Genomic DNA, 20,689 nt, shown 5'->3' on the forward strand with positions numbered 1-20,689 from the left:
ATCATTTCTTCTATTAAGAATGATAATTTACCTCCTACTATTCAAATATTTTTGCCCCTTCTTTCTCTCTCTCATCTAATGCTGACAATTATACTAGTTAATAATAATTTATCTTATTCCCAGGTTTATTATGAATATATCTAGTGTTCTCCATTAACATGATATGGACTCTTGACTCCATCTATGTATAATAAAAATAAATCCTATTATTTATATTTTAGTAAAAGTATTTTTAAAGTCAAGAATGGATATTGAATTTTATCAAAAGAATTTCATCATCTATGGAGACTGTTATGATTTGCCCTTGTTCTCTTAATATGTTGAATTAAATTAATAATTTTCTTCATGGTAAGTCCTATTTACACTGTTGGTATGAATCACACCTGCTCTTATTTTTTCTATTTTTTAAAATTTGCTGCTGAATTTTATTTTCTCTTTTTTTTCAAGATTATTATTATGTCAAAATTAATATGTGAAATTGTTTTAAAGTTTTTATTTGTGCTTTGTTGGATTTGGGTGTCAAAATCATGGAGGCTGAATACTGAACTGTGATGATAAAAAGCATGAACCCTGAAGCCAGACTAGCCAGGTTCAAATCAGCTCTGCTGTTAGTGACTGTATGACTTTGGGCAAACTATCCAACCTCTCTGTATGTCTAGTTCTTTCTTACTATTAGGATGTAACTCTTCAAGTCCCAAATGAAAGGCTAAGTATGTGGTAACAAGGACCCTCCTTTTTTTAAAATAACTATGTAAACTTTGTTCACTGTCCAGCCATTACATTTTCATTTCTACTATGCCCTTGATATCAAACTTTACACTTTATTTGCAGCTTAGCATCATCCTACACTTTAGTTTGCTTCAACATAGGGTAATGAATGACATTCTTGTATAACGTTTTATTTGCCAGCAAGGTAAATGTTTTTGCCCTTTTTTTAAAAAACTGCAGTATAGTTAATTTACAATGCTGTGTTAGTTTCAAGTATACAGCACAATGATTCAGTTATACATATATATATATATATATATATATATATATATATATGATTTCTTTTTCAGATTCTTTTCCATCATAGGTTATCACGAGATATTGAATATAGTTCCCTGTGCTATAGAAAAGTCCTTGTTGTTACATATAGTAGAATGTATCCGTTAATCCCAAACTCCTAATTTATCTCTCCCCCCACCCCCGCTATCTCCTTTGGTAAACATAAGTTTGCTTTCCATGAAGGACTCTCTTTTTGATAAGATTTAAACTCTAACTTTTGTCCCCATCCTTGTAAGTCTGTCAATAGCTCTGTTCAGTTTTCCTGTCCATCATCCACTACTTTCTTTGTTGAGAATCATCCAAAGTCCAAATTGTGGGGCTCACCACACTCTCTCCCAGATGTGGAGGACCCCTCAATACCTTCTGCTACCTATCTGATGCCTTCAGATCAATGCTTTCTTTTACTTTGCTCCATCTTTTCTAGGTATTCTCAGTGGAAAGGTTAATCCAAAATACCATAGTCTCCCCACTTTTTATAATCAGTCTAAAACCTAAACAAACTAAGATTTTTGGCTATAGTAATTATTTTACTTTTGTTTATATCTATTATTTTACTTGCTTTTCTTACTTCTGTCCTCATGTCCCCTCTTGTGTGTTAAACAATGTCTACTGTCTTGTTTTGCTATTTCAAAAAGGTGTTTATTTATACAAAATTTTACTTTTCTTCTATATTTTTCTTGAGATCTGACAATGTGTGCCTCTGGTCATTCTACTGTCTCATCACAAGGCCCTGAGATCTTCAATGATATCTAAGAGAACTTTGATTAATACTCTGAGCCATGCAAGTTTATGGCAATGTACTGTCATGGTTTGTATCTGCTCAGTGGAAATATCTTTCTTGTAAGTGTTCTAAACGTGCTATGCTTTCTCTTTTTCTTTTCTCATTTTTTCTGGTCATAATTTATAAGTGGTGTTGGGAAAGTTGGACAGCCACATGTAAACCAATGACTTTAGAACACACCCCAACACCATACACAAAAATAAACTCAAAAAGGCTTAAAGACTTAAACATATGACACCATAAAACTGCTAGAAGAGAACATAGGCAAACCATTCTCTGATATAAATCGCACCAATGTTTTCTTAGGTCATTCTCCCAAGATAATAAAAATAAAAACAAAAATAAACAAATGGTACTGAATCAAACTTACAAGTCTTGCACAGCAAAGGAAACTGTAAACAAAATGAAAAGAAAACCTACAGAATGGGAGAAAATATTTGCAAATGATGAGATTGACAAGGGCTTAATTTCCTAAGTATACAAACAGCTCATACAACCCAACAACAAAAAAAACACAACTCAATCAAAAAATGGTCAGAAGACCTAAATAGACATTTCTCCGAAGAAGACGTAAGATGGCTAATAGGAACATGAAAATATGCTCAACATCACTAATTATTAGAGAAATGCAAATGAAAGCTACAATGAGGCACCATCTCACACCGGTTAGAATGGCCATCATTAAAAAGTCTACAAATAACAAAGGCTGAAGAGGGTGTGCAGGAAAGGGAACCCTCCTACACCGTTGGTGGGAATGTAAGTTGGTGCAGCCACTATGGAAAACAGTATGGAGATTCCTTAGAAAACTAAAAATGGAATTATCATATGATCCATCAATCCCACTCCTGGGCATATATCCAGACAAAACTATAATTCAAAAAGATACATGTACCCATATGTTCATAGTAGCACTATTCACAATAGCCAAGACATGGAAACTACCTAAATGACCATTGACAGATGAATGGATAAAGAAGATGTGGTACATACATACAATGGAATACTACTCAGCCATAAAAAGAACAAAATAATGCCATTTGCAGCAACAGGGATGCAACTAGAGATTATCATACTAAGTGAAGCAAGTCAGAAAGACAAATATCATATGATATCACTTATATGTGGAATCTAAAATATGATACAAATGAACCTATCTATGAAACAGAAACAGACTCATGGACATAGTGAACAGTCTTGTGGCTACCAAGGGAGAGATGGAGTGGGAGGTTGGGGTTAGCAGATGTAAGCTATTATATATAGGATGGATAAACAACAAGGTCCTACTGTACAGCACAGAGAACTATATTCAATACCCTGTGATAAACCATGATGAGAAGAATATTAAAAAAAGAATGTATATATATGCATAACTGAATCACTCTGCTATACAGCAGAGATTGACACATTTCTATAGTAAATCAACTATACTTCAATTTAAAAAAAGTTTGTTTTCACTAAAAATGTACTCAATTAGACAGTAAAAGAAATATGTACAATATAAATATAGTTTTAATAGCATTGTATATAATATACAATAAGGGAAGCATAAAAGTTTGGAGGTCAAAAGCAAAGCTCTGATTCTTTACTGCTGGGTTCAAACCCTGGTTCCTTGTGCCTTAGTTTTTTTCTTTTTGCTTTTGTATAAAATAATAAATGAAAAGAGACTAATAGTCATACCCTTTTCATAGGGGTTTGTAAGAATCAAATCTGTATAGTTTCCTAGGGCTACCATAATAAAATACACAGATTGGGTAGTTAAAATAACAGAGTCCTGGAGGCTGGGATGTCCAAGATCAAGGTGTTAGCAGGTATGGTTTCTTCTGAGGTCTCTCTCCTCAGCTTGCAGATGGCTGTATACTCACATGTTCTTTTCTTTGTGCTCGTGTATATATCTGATGTCTCTGCCTGTGTCCAACATTCCTCTTCTTATAAAGACTCCAGTCAGATTGGATTAAGGCCTAGCTTAATGGACTCATTTTAACTTAATCACTTCTTTAAAGACTCTATCTTCAACTAGTCACATTCTGAGGTACTGGGGGTTAGGACTTCAGCATATGAGTTTTGGAGGGTATAATTCAACCCATAACACAAATCATTGTCCATTCTATTTCAAATGATAATTTTTTACCTTGATAGTGCAAAATTATTCTCACTCAGACTGGTGAAATCAACATAATTAGTTTAAAGGAATGGTAAAAGAAAGAAAAAAATAGTGATTCTGTAAATAGAAAAAATTGTTTGTAAAATTTGTTATATTTTAATGCCAGCAATAAAATCATGTGGTCCATGACTAAGGCTGAAATGAATAAATAATGTTATGAGTATCTGTAGCAAATTTCAGTTAACCTGTACTTTTATAGATAACTACAGAATTTATACATTACTGAAACTTTCAGATTTTCTACAATGTCACTATTGTTTAATGATAATTATTTGTAACTTTAGATCAGTAAAATGTATGCTTTCAAGAGTCCTCTACTCCAAAGTTTATCTAGTCTTGTTAAATAACTTAGCTATATCCTTGAACAAAATAAGACTTCAAATATGCAGCTATTTCAAAACTGTTGTAATGTTTATGCTTTCTGAAAAAAATTCTAAAGAAAAAATTAAGCTGAGCCTTTCCAAGTTTATATTATAGCATTTAGAATATAAAATTGATATCAATTCAGGAACCAAAATGAAGACAGACATCACATTTATAAATAAACAAAAACTAGAGGAAGGAATCACATTAAATTATTTCTTCTTGTCCTTCATGCTTGAATATGTAGTACAATATAAACAGCTGAAAGTAAAATTAGTTCTCATACTGTACCTAATGGTAAGTACTCCTATTTTTTTTATTACTTATCCTCCCAAACAAAGTTTAGACATTCAAAAAAATATGTCCTATCACTCAACTCTGTTTTGTGAAAGACAAAGATCCTATTCACTCTATATTTTGAAGAGTCATTGTTTATAATTTAAGTATCCTACAGATATCCAGCAACTGCGCATACATGAAAATATTGCTTAAACTGTCACAACATTGCAACACTCCTCACTGAGGAAGTTTATATCTGTTAAACTTTTATTTATTTAATAATAAAAGTAAAGGACCCTTTCTGACATTTTGGCATGGTTTATCTCTAACCGTGGTCATGCACAAGTTGTGTGTGTGTGTGTGTGTGTGTGTGTGTGTGTGCGCGCGCGCGCATGAGCGTATGTGTTCAGGGGGAACTCACACTTTATTTCTTGAGTACCTTCTATGTTCCAGGGATTATTTTCAACATTTTGAATATGTGAAATTGTTTCAACCTCAAAAGTATCCCCTGATGCATGTTATGTTAACTCAATTCTACAGATAAAACTGTGATTCAAGCTTGCTAAACCACTTCAAGCTAATAAGTGTAGGGGCTGGGATCCAAGAATGAAGTTTAAAAATAGTAAAAATCATCATTAACAGAGTCATTACCCCATGGAGTTACTTAGTCCATTCTCCTGTCTTTGGACAAAATTGCACTTCAAACATAGATAGCAGTCTGCCCTCCACCTCTGCTTCCCCCCCCTTAAAAGCTTCAAGGACAAGACTCTACACCAATCCCTTGTGGTCCATTCCAGTCTCTAGTCTTAACTGCCAGAGTACCTCCTGGAAGCCTCTAATCCTTTAAGAACATTCTGATTTGCCCTGTTGATACCACGCAGGACCCGTGTGGCTCCTGGGCACTAAAACCTTTCTGTATCTCCCATTTCTTGATTACAGCAAATAGGCTTCATTCAGCCTCCAGGACCTTCCTTGAGTTCCAAGGGGAAGGCTCAAACAGTTGCTAGTTAGGGAACAGAGGGGATTCAGAGACAAGGGAGGAACAGTCAAGAGAAACAATAGTGCAGCCTTAGGGCAGGGTCCTGGCTCCCCCTCAAGGGATATACACAACAATATCTTTGAGCTGTTTTGCAGATACTGAAACCCCCAGCAGGTGGGAGAAATTAACGGAAGCCAGCCGGTTGGAACCAGAAGGTTGATGATGTTGACTCCCACTTACCTCACCACCAACCAATCAGAAGAATGTCCACGAGCTGATCACACCGTCTTTGAACCATTACTGTAAAACTTCTCACCACTCCCTCCAGGTTGGGACACACAGTTCTGAGGGCATTAGCCCACTGTGGACCCCTTTGCCTGGCAAAGCAATAAAGCTATTCTTTTCTACTTCACCCAAAACTCTGTCTCTGAGATTTAATTCAGTGTCAGGGTACAGAGGCTGGATTCGGCTTCATTATCTCAGCTAAAGGAGAGAAAGTCTGTTCACCACCACTCAAAACTGAAAGATTTTCTTTCTACCCAACACACCCCATTCCTGTGGCTGTTCTCAGTTGTCTGCTCAGCCCAGAGATTCCAGCATAGACACTGATCTGAGTCTGTTCTCATGTTTCACCCTGGGTTCCCAGGGCAATCCTGCCACCAAATCACAAGTTCAAGTAAACTCCTGGAGTCCATTTGGTAACTTACATGAACAGACTAATCACCAGCATTAATCCATGTTTTCATTTCAAATGGGAATGGCTCTAAGTTGGGCTAGATCTCCTAGGGCTTACCCGGGCGATCTTAAGTACCTGTACGACTGCATATTCAACAAGGAGATCAATAGGAGTAATGGGATAAATTTAAATACCTCCAAGCTTCCCAAATAGATAAACAAAAGAAATCTAATGAGTTTTACCTATATTTTTACACGTACATTTCTATGACCATATCTATGGCATAATTATTTCTCATTCTTAAATGAATATAATAATAATAGTTATCACATAGGTTCTTTTGTGTATCCAATGTTGTCTTTGTTTCCAGTTACAAACAGTAGATTCATAGGCACCTCTTTGCTAGATACTGTCTTTATCAGGTCTCTGTTGTTACTATACAATTCTACAAGCCAAATAAATTCATAGGTTCTGTACTGGGTATGAGAGAAACTCCAAGGGGAAAATGAGTTCACAGAGGTTGACTAAACCTCTGCTTTTCAATGGCAAAGTTGTTTCATCTCATGATAATTTTTATGGACTGTTTTTTTTACAAATTGTAAAATACATATGTTGATCTTATTTGAGGAATGCTGTTAAGAATGAGGTTAATCTATTCGAAGTAAGATTGTAATTTCTGACTGACATCTTTCCTACTTAAAAAATTGTAACAGGGAAGAGTCAATTTTGACTCCATGTTGGATCTGTTTCTTTGACTTTAGCCTTTGCTTTTCGTTGCTTTTGTTATTATAACCATACATAATGGCCTGCCTCAGGGAACCCTACCCACCTGTGAATGGCTGAAAGAAAGAAGATATTAACACATCCCCTCCCAGAGGCTGGCCATTCCAGGAAATGTTTTGTAAGACCCAGGGCCCCTTTTACTTTACTTCCTCCCTGCCTCTCCCTCTCTATTCTGCCTTTTTACTTTACTTCCCTCTCTGATTCTATAAAAGAAACTGGCATCCAGACCCTGATAAGATGGTTACTTTGAGACACTAGTCTGCCATCTTCTCGGTCTGCTGGCTTTCCGAATAAAGTCGTGTTCCTTGCCTCAACACCTCGTCTCCTATTTATTGGCCTGTTGTAAGGAGAGCAGAGAGACCTTGCACTTGGTAACAAAATGTAACAAAATGATTTGATGGCTATCCAGTTCCAGTTCTGACATGCAAAGAACTTAGAAGATATCACTCCCATCCTTAGAATAAAAAAAAAGCTGACAAACTGAAAATCAACAGATTTCCTTGTACCTATCAGAGAACTGAGGTTACAGGACAAACTGTCAGCCAAAAATCTAGAGGACAGATGAATTCAGAGAGTCACTGCTGAAACCTGCTTATCTAATGCAGAAGTCGCTAGAGCTATAAACTGGTCGGCACATTTAAATGGTAATTTTGATGAATTGTTAGAGGCTGAATGTGGAGTAGTATGGAAGTAAGAAACCCCTGGGGGTTGTCATCTTAGGGAGTCTCCCATACTTTCATGGGTTTTATGTCCAGGAATCCATTAGTTTCTCATGGAGAAGACCCAAGAAAACCTCCTGGCTCGGGCAGGAGGAGGGGAAGCATAACCCTATAAAATATGCACAGAGCATTCTCCATAACAGAAGCCTATTCTCCATAGGAAATACTTTACCAGAGCCTTATCCCATCTAGGAGAAGGACATTTATCCAACTCCAGCCCCTTCTATTCTTAGTTCATATAAGGGAGTCAAAAACAAGCTAAGGCACACTTTCGAAGCTCACATCCCTGGGACACAGACTGATTAAAAGGCAGATTTAATCATAAGATTATAGAATACTTCTCTTCCCACACCTAATCACCATGACATGGGGCTCTGGTATAATAAGAGTAGATTATAGCTGAAAGAGCTGTAAGTCGTACAGACTCTTTGAGGAGGAGTACTTAGAGAAGCCCTAAGTAATGAGGGAAGACTGAAAACAAGGACTCTAGAGGAATTTTAAGCCTCTCAAACCTACTGCAGCAAACATTGAATACAGCCCAACTCATAGCCAGATTAACATAAAACCTCACACTAAAAGCCGATTTACCTCAGTTTCTGTTACCTGATACATCATGTCCAATTTTCAAAAATCACAAGCCATGTTCAAAGGCAAGAAAAAACACAGACATATCAACTGACAGAACTCAGATAGGACACAGATGTGGAATTATCAGATAAAGAATTTAAAATAACTATGATTAATATATTTAGGACACTAATAGGAAAAGTAGACAACACACACGAACAGATGTGTTAAAGAGAAAACCACAGGCACAAAATGTCACCTGTGCTAAAGCCCATGATACCAAACTTAGATTTAACACTTGACTTAATTGCTTGACCTTCCCCAGGAATGTAATCTTAATTGGCCAGTCTAGAATTTTCTGATCAGCACCAATAAGGTAGTCTGTCACCTGAGTCCTCTCCATTCCCCAAAGGAAGAAGAGGTAATCCGAATGATTGATCCTCACACTTCCCCCAAAAGAAATGACCTGGCCTGAAATAATCCTTTCTTTTCTTTTACTAATAGCTTCCTTGGGCCACCATCTTTCCGTCTTTGAAAGCCTTCCTTTTGTACAACTCCTTGGAGTGCCCTTCTAATTTATTAGACGGGATGCTGCCCGGTTCATGAATCATTGGTTAAAGCCAATTAGATCTTCAAATTTACTTGGTTGAATTTTGTTTTTTAACAGATGGGTAATATAAACATAGAGATGGAAATTCCAAGAAAGAATCAAAGGGAATACTAAAGATCATAATACTGTAACACAAGGGAAGAATGCTTTTGATGGGCTCAACAATAGAGGGGACACAGCTGAAGAATGAATCACTGGACTTGAAGATAAATCAACTGAAACTTTTCAAAACTGAAATGTAATGAGAAAAATGATTACAAAAGTAGAACAATGTACCCGAGAATGTGGAAAAAATTTTAAAGGTGTAACACACACACACACAGTTGGAATACCAGAAGGAAAAGAAAGGGGATAGGACGGAAGAAATATTTGAAGTAATAGTGGCTGAGAATTTTCTGAAATTAATTATGGACACCAAAGCACAGATCCTGGAAGGTCAGAGAATATTAAGCAGGATAAATAACAAAAAATCTACAACTAGGCAAATTACATTCAAACTGCAGAAAACCAAAGACAAAAGGAAAAACTTGGAAAAAGCTGGAGAAGCATGTTCTTGTAGAAGAAAAAGGGTAAGAATTATAGTCAACTTCACATCTGAAACCATGCAAATAATAGAATGGAGTGACATAATTAAAGTGATGGAAGAAAAAACGACCACCTAGAATTCTATATCAAGCAATATTACCCTTCAAAAGTAAAAGAGAAATAAAGACTTCTCAGAACAACAAAAACAGAGAAGTAATTGCCTGCAGACTTGCCCTGTAAAGAATGTTAAAAGCAGTCCTTCAAGAAGGAAAACAGTAAAAATCAAAGACATGGGTCTACGTACAGAAGAGAAAAAGCACTGAAGAAGGAATAATAAAACATTTTTCTTGTTAACTGACTAAAAGATAGCTGCTTAAATTAATAACAGTAATAGCAATGCATTGGATGATTGTAACATGTGGGTAAATGAAATAAATGACAGTAATGTGATAAGGGATGGGAGGAAAAAAATTGGAAATACCCTGTCATAGGATACTTGCCCTACATGTGAAGCAGTATTATGTTATTTGAAGATGGCTTTAGATTAGTTTAAAATGTGTACTTCAAACTCTAGAGCAAGCATTACAACTTTTAAAAAAGTATTATAATTGATACACTAAAAGGGGAGGTGAAAGAAAATCATATAAAACAATCAATTAAAACCAGAGAAGGCAGAAAAATAGTTGAAGCCAAAAATGGAAACAAAGGACAAATGCAATGAATAGAAAACAGTTTCAAATATGGTAGGTATTAATCCAATTATATGAAAAACACCACTTTAAATAAGAATTGTTCTAAATATAGCAATTAAAAGAGAGATTGTCAGAGGTCATAGATAAGAAGACCCAACTATATGATGCCCATAAGAAACCCACTTTAAATACAAAAACTCAGAAAGTTAGAAGTAAAAGGATGGAGAAAGGCATACCATGCTAATGCTAATGAAAAGAAAACTGGAGGAGTTTTTTGATTTCCAAAAGAACATACTTCTGAATAAGGACAATTACGAAGGATAAGGCGGGGCATTACATAATGAATAGGGCTTAATTCTCCAAGAAGACAGAACAGTCCTAAACGTGTATGTGCCTAGTAACAGAGCATTTAAAAAAAAAAAAAGTGAGGTAAAACTGATAGAAGTGAAGGGAGAAATAGACAAACCCATTATTACAGTTGGAGACTTCAACTCCTCTCTTTCTGTAGTTAATAGATCAAGAAGGCAGGAAATAAGTAAAAATATAGTTGAACTGAAGTGCGCTATAAATCAACATGCCCTAATTGACATCTATAGAATACTCCATCCAACGACAGCAGAAAACACATTATTCTGAAGCTCCCATGGAACATTCACCAAGACAGACCATATTTTAAGCCTCAACAAATTTAAAAGAATAGAAATCATAGGAAGTCTGATTTCAGAGCACAGTGGAATTAAACATGAAATCAACAACAGAAAAATAGCTGGAAAAAAATCCCCAAATATTTTGTAATAAGACAACACACTTCTAAACAACACTTGAGTCAAAGAAGTCTCAAGTGAAATTTTAAAATATTTTCAATTAAATGAAAATAAAAGTATGTCTTATTAAAATCTGTAGGATACAGATGAAGCAGTGCCTAGAAGGAGCTGGGATGCTCTGCTGATTTTGGACGGGCTTCCTCATGAGTCCGGAATTTGGCTGGCGGTGGGATGATCTTGACTGGTTTGGGCTAAGGGCTTAGCTCTGCTCCACATGTTTCTCATCCTTTTCCTGGAACCAGTGGCTAGTCCAGGCAGTGTTTTTCATGATGATGGCAGAGATGCAAGAAAGCACGCCCATCCACGCATGTACTTCTTAAACCTTAGCTTGCACTACATCTGCTTACGTCCCATTGGCCTAAGCAAGTCAGGTGGCAGAAACCAGAATCAAGAGGTAGGGAAGTGGCAAGAGGAGGGTGAATATTTATGAATAATAATCTATTTGAATAATCTATTACAATGATTGTGCCAATTTCAAAGTGTTGTATTGGATGAGATATTAATTGATGCAAGTTATGTTAGCTTTTAGCCTCGTAGCTAGCACATAGTAAGTGTACCATATTTGTTGTCTATATTTATTATTGTGTTAGGCTCTGAAAATAAGACAGGCATAGTCCTTGTGCTCATAGTGCTTATTAAGAAAATAGATAATGAATATGTGAATACAAGAAGTGTCAGGTGCAATATCTGGGGGGCACACTCTTCAGAGATAAGATTCATCAGAGATAAGATTCATCTTGCATACAAGTCTAACAGTATTGACAATTTAAATTCATGCATAAGTAAAATTACAAATTACTCCAAGTTACAACCATTAAGGCTGAGAATAAACAAACTTAAAATATTATACACTTGAATTCCATGGGTTTACTGTATTGCATTAGCCTTTTATCCAATCTTGGTCATTTAAAAAACAATAAGAACCTGGTATGGTTTGTAATTTTCAAGTTGCTAAGTTACTGAACTCTTACTATGGACCAGGCACAGTTCTAAATACTTTATGCATATTTAAGACCCACAACATCCTTAAGGGATAGTAATACTATAATTTCTTCTTTATCAATGGCAAAAAACTGAGGCACAGAAAGCTTAAGTGACTTGCCCCAAGTCATACAATTAGTAAACCGGGTTGTATGGATTTGAAACCAGGCAATCTAGCTCCAAGCACTCTTTTTACCTTCCACCCTCTTCAGTACTTCTGCATATATCATCCTGTTTGATGCCAAACCCATTCATTCCCCTAAAGAACATTAATGGAGCACTGTTTATGTTCCAGGTACAGAGCCAGGAGCTGGAGGACATGAAAGAAATGTGACACATGGTGCCTGGTTTACCATGGGGAAGAGGAAAGAAACTTAAAAAGTTCCTCAAGCCTTTCTAGTGTCGTCTGGGGAAATTCAATCCTTCTCCCACATCCATCTCTGACCTACAAAAGAGGAGGGTCTTTTGTGAATTCTACACCAGAGTTCTCCAGATTGTCAGTAGGATCCCACGTGCCAGAAACCTCTATTCCTAAGGATCTATAAGTCACCTGAGAAAAAGCTCTTGATTGTTTTCTACTACTCAGGTTTCACAGTAAGGAGAAATCCCGTTTTCCTCAACAGCATTACATTCTGTTTTTATGTCACACACACACAAAAACAAAAAAGAAACAAACAAACAAAAAACTACGTCTCTCTACTGTTCATTTTCTACAAAACCAGATGGTACAGCTTCATGCTTGACTTACTCATAATTCCAGCCTTTTTGTTCAGCCTTTGGCTAGAAAACATTCCGAGTTTTATGCCCTCCATGCACCCAGTCACTTCTCGTCCCCAACCACTACTGCTTTTCTACTTCAAGCTTATGACCCTCAACTGTCTTCCCCTCTGAGTGACCCTCTTCCTTATCTGATGAGCTGTTTGTGCTGGGGAAAGGGTTGACTCTTGGCTCTGCAAGCCTCCAATGGCTTTGTCTGGGAACCAGTTGCTGACCTCCAATAGTTTACTCCTTTGGGCCTCTCAATTCTCCAGCTCCTCTAATTCTCATGTAAATAGACCCTCAGATCCTGAACTTAAAGGCTTTCTCTCCAAAGCCTGAGTTACTGTGAGGCAAAGTGTCTGTACCTGTGTTAATCTTATACTTTTGGAGTACATACTACGCTGAGGAGATGTGCCTTCCTTGCAAGAAAGAAAAGTGGGGCTCTGGTATTGCTTTAAGCCAAGGGGCTTATTAACCTAAGGTAGCCTAATGTTGCGTAGTTAAAGGTTAAAGCTAACCTGGGGTCAAGTGGAAGCCAAGGAACAAGTGGAGCAAAGAGTGCTGCGTCTGAAGGGTGAGATGGGCCCCCAAATGGGAGGAGGAGCCACAAAGGGATTGGCTTTTAGAGGACTCAGGAGATGGAGAACAGGATGGAATGTGGCTGGGGATTCAGACCTGATCAGTGAGAACCAGGTGCTTGGGCAGGAGTGAGAAGGGCAATTTACAGGAACCATGCCAAAACAGACCAGTCTTGGGAGCCAAAGGAACACAGGGAAAGACCAGGGATTCAAAATCTCACAAACCAAGTTTCAAACCCCAACTCCATCACTGCTTGACCTTGTAAATGTTATTTAACCTTCAGGCTCTTATCAGTAAATTGGGAATCATTACGTCTACTCAGTGGATTGTTGTGAGGATTAAAAGGAGGAATATGTGTAATAGACTTAATGTTTCACACACAGCAAATATTCAATAAACACAAATTCTCTCCCTTCTTTTGCTTCCTATTCCTCTCCCCCTCCACCATCCACATCCCAATTTGAGTCATTTTTATAAACTGGGTTTGTGTCCCCATATTACACAAATGTGATTTTAGGAAGTTCTAATAACCATTTTCAATTCTTCTTAATTAGTTTAAAACTATGGAATGTCACCTTTGTGCTTGAAATACCACTTATCTTTCTGAGAATAATCTGTTCCCATTCCTGACAGACTGATAAAATCTAAAGAAATATTCTAGTTTTTCTTTTGAATGAAATGAAATGGTCTTTATCTAAACAGGCACGAAGAGTAAAGCAATAAATAAACTATCTTGACCCTTAAAGAAGAGAATGTCTTCACTTACCAGAAACAAAAACAGCAATCCCTCAAAACTTAGCACTGAATTCTGAGCAAAGGGGTTAAAATTTGTGTAAATTATCTAACCAAATTAACACAAGCCCATAATATAAATTCCAAACTTCTGATGTCAGTTTTAAAAGATGTAAGAAAAACTGCATTCTAAGAAAATATAAGGACCCGAGCAAATACTTCAGTTTTACTGCAACTTTGTGCCTAAAGTATTGCTTGAAATACACAGAACAACATATAAGAAAGTTTTTAGTTTATATAGTGACTTCAGGAATAGTCGTTTTTGTCATAAGAGGATTTAACCTATAAGTTAAGGAAATTATTATGTGCAGAGACAGCTGTCAAACTTTTTACCCAATGACATGTTTCCTTAAATGAAATTTCCTATGGAAGACCTGCATATAGAGCAAAATGTAGCAAAAGTGGGAGTGAGAACCTGGAATCCATCCACTCCAAGAACACACATTTTCTCTCCCATTTCTGACCATGACAGAAACTCTGAGCCCCCATCCACTCATATAGCCAATATGGCTTTAAGTCCCACAGGACTCACCACTGCTCTAAAGCATCTCTGATCTATGTGTTTCTTTTTTCTAAATTGCGTATCACAGCCAATTAGTGTGTAATTAAATACATTTTAATGACTCTCACCTATTCCATCTTTCATATGAGATAAAATAGAAGAGATCACAGCACATTTCAACAAGATAAAAGATTGCTTTTAAGACACTTATTTCAGAGAGATGTAATTATATATTCCTGGGTATGCTGCATCAGAATGTAAAATGGTTTTAAGCCTCAGACAAGAAAAGTCTGACAGACCCCACACTACTTCATGAGGTTGAGGAAACTCATGAAAATTATAACTTTGCTAAAATAACTTTGCTAAATTTTGCTAAAATAACTTTGAAACGACAAACTGCCAACTCTAATATACATAATGGAACTGTGTTCAGAAAAAAAGTTACAACTGAACACACGTACAGGCCAATCAATGAAGAATCCGGAGGCATGAATTTTGTTAGTAATAAAAAGAAGTAATTTGGTCTTCTTAGCTGTTTATTTTTATTTATGTATTTATAATTTATTCATTATAAGTACTATGCTATTTTTTCCTCTCTATCAAAAACTGTTTAGTTAAACCTAAGATTGTTGAATAACTTGGGCCGTCTTATGCCTTCTATCATAGTTGCTAAGTTCTTCATACATCAGGGATATAGATGTAAAGGTATTTCAAATACTTCAAATGTAAAAAGTGGCAATAGCAGTAACTTGGTTAATCCATGAAATTGGGTGATGCCACTTCTCTTAATAACAATGCAGATGTGTTTATCTTTCAGGCCTCAGTATCATTCCTGTATTAATTGTCACAATGATGGGCATCCAAATATGATAAGCATATTTGTCTTTTTCATGTGGAACACAAGAGTCTTGTGTTGGTTGGGCTCCTAATTGCTGGGTTACCAACAGAAGGAGTCCCTTGGCTCCTCAAGCTGTAGGATTTTCTCAAAATGATTCATCTCATCTCTGACCAGTTCTCAGCATGATTCAAGATGTTATAGTCTTTAACAAGCAGCATTTTCTGGAGATTGCTTCAAGTATTTCTTTTGCTCAACAGGCTTTTGGCTGTCCACATCCTGTGTGGACAGGATCCTGTCCACCATCCTGTGACACTGTGACTTGTGAGTGGTACTGATCAGTGCAGAGAAGTATTGTTAAATTGACCGGGGGATTTTTTGCAGAAACGAACGCCTACGGCCATAATACGTCTCTGGTCAAAAATGTGTTAAGTGCCTGCTTAATGGGCAAGTGCTCCTTACCATTGGCCCTAAATTTGATTCGTAGATATCTAACAAAACTGGTCTAGGAGCTTGTTGAGATAAAATGCACACTGTTAATGTAATAGGATTATACTGGCAATAGTTATTAACATTGTCATGTTGGATCACTGCCAGATATAGGACAACTGAGTCCCAATGTAATTTCCTTCTCTTCTTATAATTTATAATACGGAGTTCAGCTTTGGTAATCAACAAATTCATTCAACAACTATGTATTTAGTGCCTACTATGGGCAAGACACTAGGTATAGCAGTGTATCCAAACACAAGTAAGGTATTACTTTGGCTTCAAGAATATTAGAATCTGGTATTCAGAATACAACTTTTAAATCACCCCTAACAATAATAAAAGTCAATACTTATTGTGTAACTTATTATGTGCCAGGCAATGTTCTAAAAATTTTAACTTCAAGTTACTCAGAAGCATAGTTATGGATCCTTTCCTCATAGCGCTTATTCTTCCATGAGAGAAGCAAAGAAGCAAATACATGAAGAGCTGATAAGTTTTATGATGAAGAAAGTTCAGGATGTAATAAAGGCCATCACTGGAAGTCCTTAATATGGTCTAGAAAGATGAGGGAAGTTTCCCAGAGGAAGTAATAATAAAGTTGACACTCATTTGAATGTGAGCCAGGACAAAAATTAAACAAAATTGCCAAGAACCTGTGGCTCAAGTGTCATAAAACTATTTTGAACTAAACAGTCACAAAAGCAGAAATGTATAAACATTGAAGCTTCCATCCTCAAATTTATCCTCTAACATCAAAAGCTATCCCTAGCCTATCCCAGCCTATCCCTATCCATTGTTGAGCTTGATTTTGAATATCTTTTATTGACTTGTGATTTTGGAGAGTCAAGGACTTATCAGAGCCACCAGAGACCTTGGTACAACAGACACCAGAACAAAGAGTGGAAGGTTTCCTCTTAGGATGCCATGATATCCATTACAAGACTGGCAGCACAGGGTAACTGCAAAGGGAAGGGCAGTTTACAATCATTCCTTGTGGAGCCCCACAGCTACCTGGGCGATCTTCTTTCCAAATCCAGAGACACACTCTGTCATCTAGGTAGGGTACAGGAGGCCTCTAGGAAATTGGTTCAAGATTCATGTAAAACTCAGGTTTCCTTTTGGTGAGATTTTGGGTTTCCTTTATTTTTCTTAAATTCTTAGGAATGCAGTTACACTAACCCAGGACCGATAGATCTGAAGAACTATTTCCTCTGGTACAAAGCTAGAAAGATAACTAGATTTTACAAATAGGTATGTATTAAGAGGCATCTTTAGAGGAAGGAAAATTAATGCTGTTACAGGCAGTTCGGGGAGTTGATTGGTGAGATGATGGGAGTTTTGAAGAATCTTGAGTCTGAATTTACAGTCCAAGAGCCACAGTAACTTGAGAGGAGACTCTAGGAGTTGTAGGACTGGCATTCCTTTCACATCATTTTTTTAAAAAATACATTTACTTTTTATTTATTTTTGGTTGTGTTGGGTGTTCACTGCTGTGCGCAGGCTTTCTCTAGTTGTGGCGAATGGGGGCTACTCTTCATTGTGGAGCTTCTCATTGCTGTGGTTTCTCTTGTTGAGGAGCACGGGCTCTAGAGCACAGCCTCAGTAGTTGTGGTGCACGGGCTTAGTTGCTCCGCAGCATGTGGGATCTTCCCTGACAAGGGCTCGAACCCGTGTCCCCTGCATTGGCAGGCAGATTCTTAACCATTGCACCACCAGGGAAGCCCCTTATTTTTTTGATCTTATGCTATTCTGAAGTCCAGATCAGTTTAAGTTCTACAGCACCATATAAAGATTGAAGATGATGACCCATGTCTGTTTCTCTAGAGTCAGCTAGTTGCCCTCACTGCAGATACAACAGATACTATATATGTGTGTGTGTGTGTGTATGTATGTATGTATACTCTCTATAGAGAGAGTACCTGTTGTATGTATTGGGTTGGCCAAAAAGTTCATTTGGGTTTTCCCACAACATCTTACAGAAAAACCTGAACAAACATTTTGGCCAACCCAATATCTCCCTGTACCCCCTCACCCTCACGTACAAATAGTGGAATAGGGATAGGTAGGAAAGGAATAAGAGGAGAGACCAAAACATTTAAATAAGGAGTGAATGAGATAGTAGGTATAGAATCTCAATATGTATGTATAGATCACTTTGTCCCTAATCCCTCTATTAAAATATATAAGGATACCTTCTTAGAGCTATGTATAGGTGAAGAAAATTATTTTTGATATTTCCCTCCAAATTAAATAAGCAAAAGATAAGAAAAGAATGTTCTAGTAAGGCCCACCATAAGCAGCTTCCTTATCTTGTTCACTTGAATACTATATGAGTTAAACAGAGGCCTGCCTGGAAGAATGACTCATCTCTATTACATGAGTTTTACACGTAGTTTTGATGACTTATTGGGAGGCCTGTGCTATGAAATATTCCCATGCTGAGGCTCACTGACAACTCCTCTGCTAGTAATATTTAGTATCAGAAGAAATACAGGACATTATGTGCCTGTAATCTGACTTCTGTCCTCTCCATTCCACTGAACTTTCTCCTGAAAGGTTACCAGTGACCTCATTCTTGCCAAACTTCTTCCTCCATTCCTATTGTCTTGACCTCATTGTTCCACCTGCTACTGGTACCTATGCCTCCTGTTTGGAACGCCCACCTTTTGCTTTGGGAATCCAGCACTATCATGGTTGCCCTTTTAAATTTTTGACCCTCTTATATATCTTGGCACTAAATAAATATCTGAGATGAATGCAAGGAACAATTATTTCCAGGTTTTACAGATGAGGCTACTACAGTATAAACAAGCTCATAAGGTCAAAAGACTCACGAATGATAGGAGCCAGGATTGCAACTTAGTGCTTCTAACTATTATTGATTTAGTGTCTTTCTTTCTTTTTCTTTCTTTCTCTTCCTTCCTTCCTTCTTTCCTTCCTTCCCTTTCTTTCTTTCTTTTTCTTTCTTTCTTTCCTTCTTTCCTCCCTTCCTTCCTTCTTTCTTTCCATAAATTTTTTTTTTCTGATTTTTGGCACATTTATCATATACCCTTTTTTCTCTCAGAAAAAAGTGAAATTTTTGTCATAAATGTGATTTGGTTTATACTACAATACAGTCCTCTTTATCTGCAACAGGATCAAGATTTTCAAGTTTCTAAACCCCACATAGTTTTTGTGGAGTTTATGATTTATAAGTTGTAAACAAGGGGAAGAAAATGACCAAAACACCTAAGCAAAAATACTACGGGAGATGAAGGCAAGATTTAGAGAACTGGAGTAGCCCGTTTGGAAGATAAACTACTTTTTCAAATCCTGAGGACATTATCTGTGCTATCACTCTAGGATATTTTAGCCAATGCCTAAAATTGCTCAATGCTTAAAGCACATACAGTCAAGAGATAAAAAGCTGGGCTTCCATCTTCTCAGTACCAGATTCAGAAGTCATAGAAAGCTATACCATTGGAGATCATATGGTTCAAACCTGCATTTTAAGAGTGAAAAAAATCTAGCCCAGAGCTGTTAAATGACCTATACAAGATCACACAAAAGTTTATGTTCAGTCAGGACTAGAACTTGGATCTAAACCATGTGACTCACTATTCTTTCTTTTTTCCATGTTTTAGTTAAAACATCAAGCTTTCTGCTTATAAGGATACATTCATTTGAAGCCCTTCCCAAACCAAATGAATCACAACCTTTGGGAAAGTAAGGCCCAGACTTCAGGAATTTTTTCCGAAACTGACTGAGTTTAAAGTGCAGCCATGGGTGAGAATTGGTGTCTAGCCAGCCGTACAATAAATTATTAGCAATTACACAAATCATTCCTTACAGAGTAAGATGCATTGCAAGATAGAATACAATCTCATTTGTGTGTAATTTTATTGGGGATAATTTCTAAGTCAAATAGATATTACCAGCGATAGCCAATGCAATCTTGGCTTTAATAGCTATTGTTTTATTGCTCTCACTAGCAGGTTTTTAACCTGTCTGTTAGTGGTAGTGCTAAACTGAGAAAAAATATTAATCATAAAACAATTCCTAGGATTTTTGTGGCAGTCTATCTTCTAGATATTTTACCCCCAGGGTCTGCATCAATTAAGCAATCCTAGGTAATGTTTATTGAGACATAGATTTAGAAAGTAATTCAGATATCTTTGAAGAGACTGCCAGACAAGAAAGTTTCAAGCTTAAGTATCTATTGTGTATGTTTTGTCCTTTTCCCACACCTGATAATGACATTAACATTAAATATTTATGAAACTACATAAATCCATAAGCAATCATGCAATAATCATGCCGATGATTTAGAAATGAATTGCAAAGTTTCTCAAAGGGTGATGTGTGGTTGTATGAGACATAAAATGCTTATGGAATGATTGTTGAATCAGTGACTCTGAAAGTTAACCTTTTAACTGTAAAATGTTGCTTAAGGAGTAGAAGCACCAACGTAGGCAATGTATGATCACATCCTACTAGGAGTTAGGTAAACATGAAATAGCAGTGCTTTAAATAGGGATAGCTGCATTCCTAATTCATCATCACTACGTGTGCAATTAATGCTCTGTGGGTATAAGCGACGGAAGGGGAGGCTCTTCTATTACTAGGGCACAGTTCACGGCAAGTACAAGAAGCAGCAGCGTCAGATATCAGGTTCCTAATATCACGTAGTATCTGTCTTTTTCTTAATTACTGAATGATTTTTTCAGAGGATTCTGTTGATGAAATTCACAGGTGACATTTCTG

Source organism: Tursiops truncatus, chromosome 5, assembly GCF_011762595.2.
Source record: "Tursiops truncatus isolate mTurTru1 chromosome 5, mTurTru1.mat.Y, whole genome shotgun sequence".
Taxonomy (NCBI): domain Eukaryota; kingdom Metazoa; phylum Chordata; class Mammalia; order Artiodactyla; family Delphinidae; genus Tursiops; species Tursiops truncatus.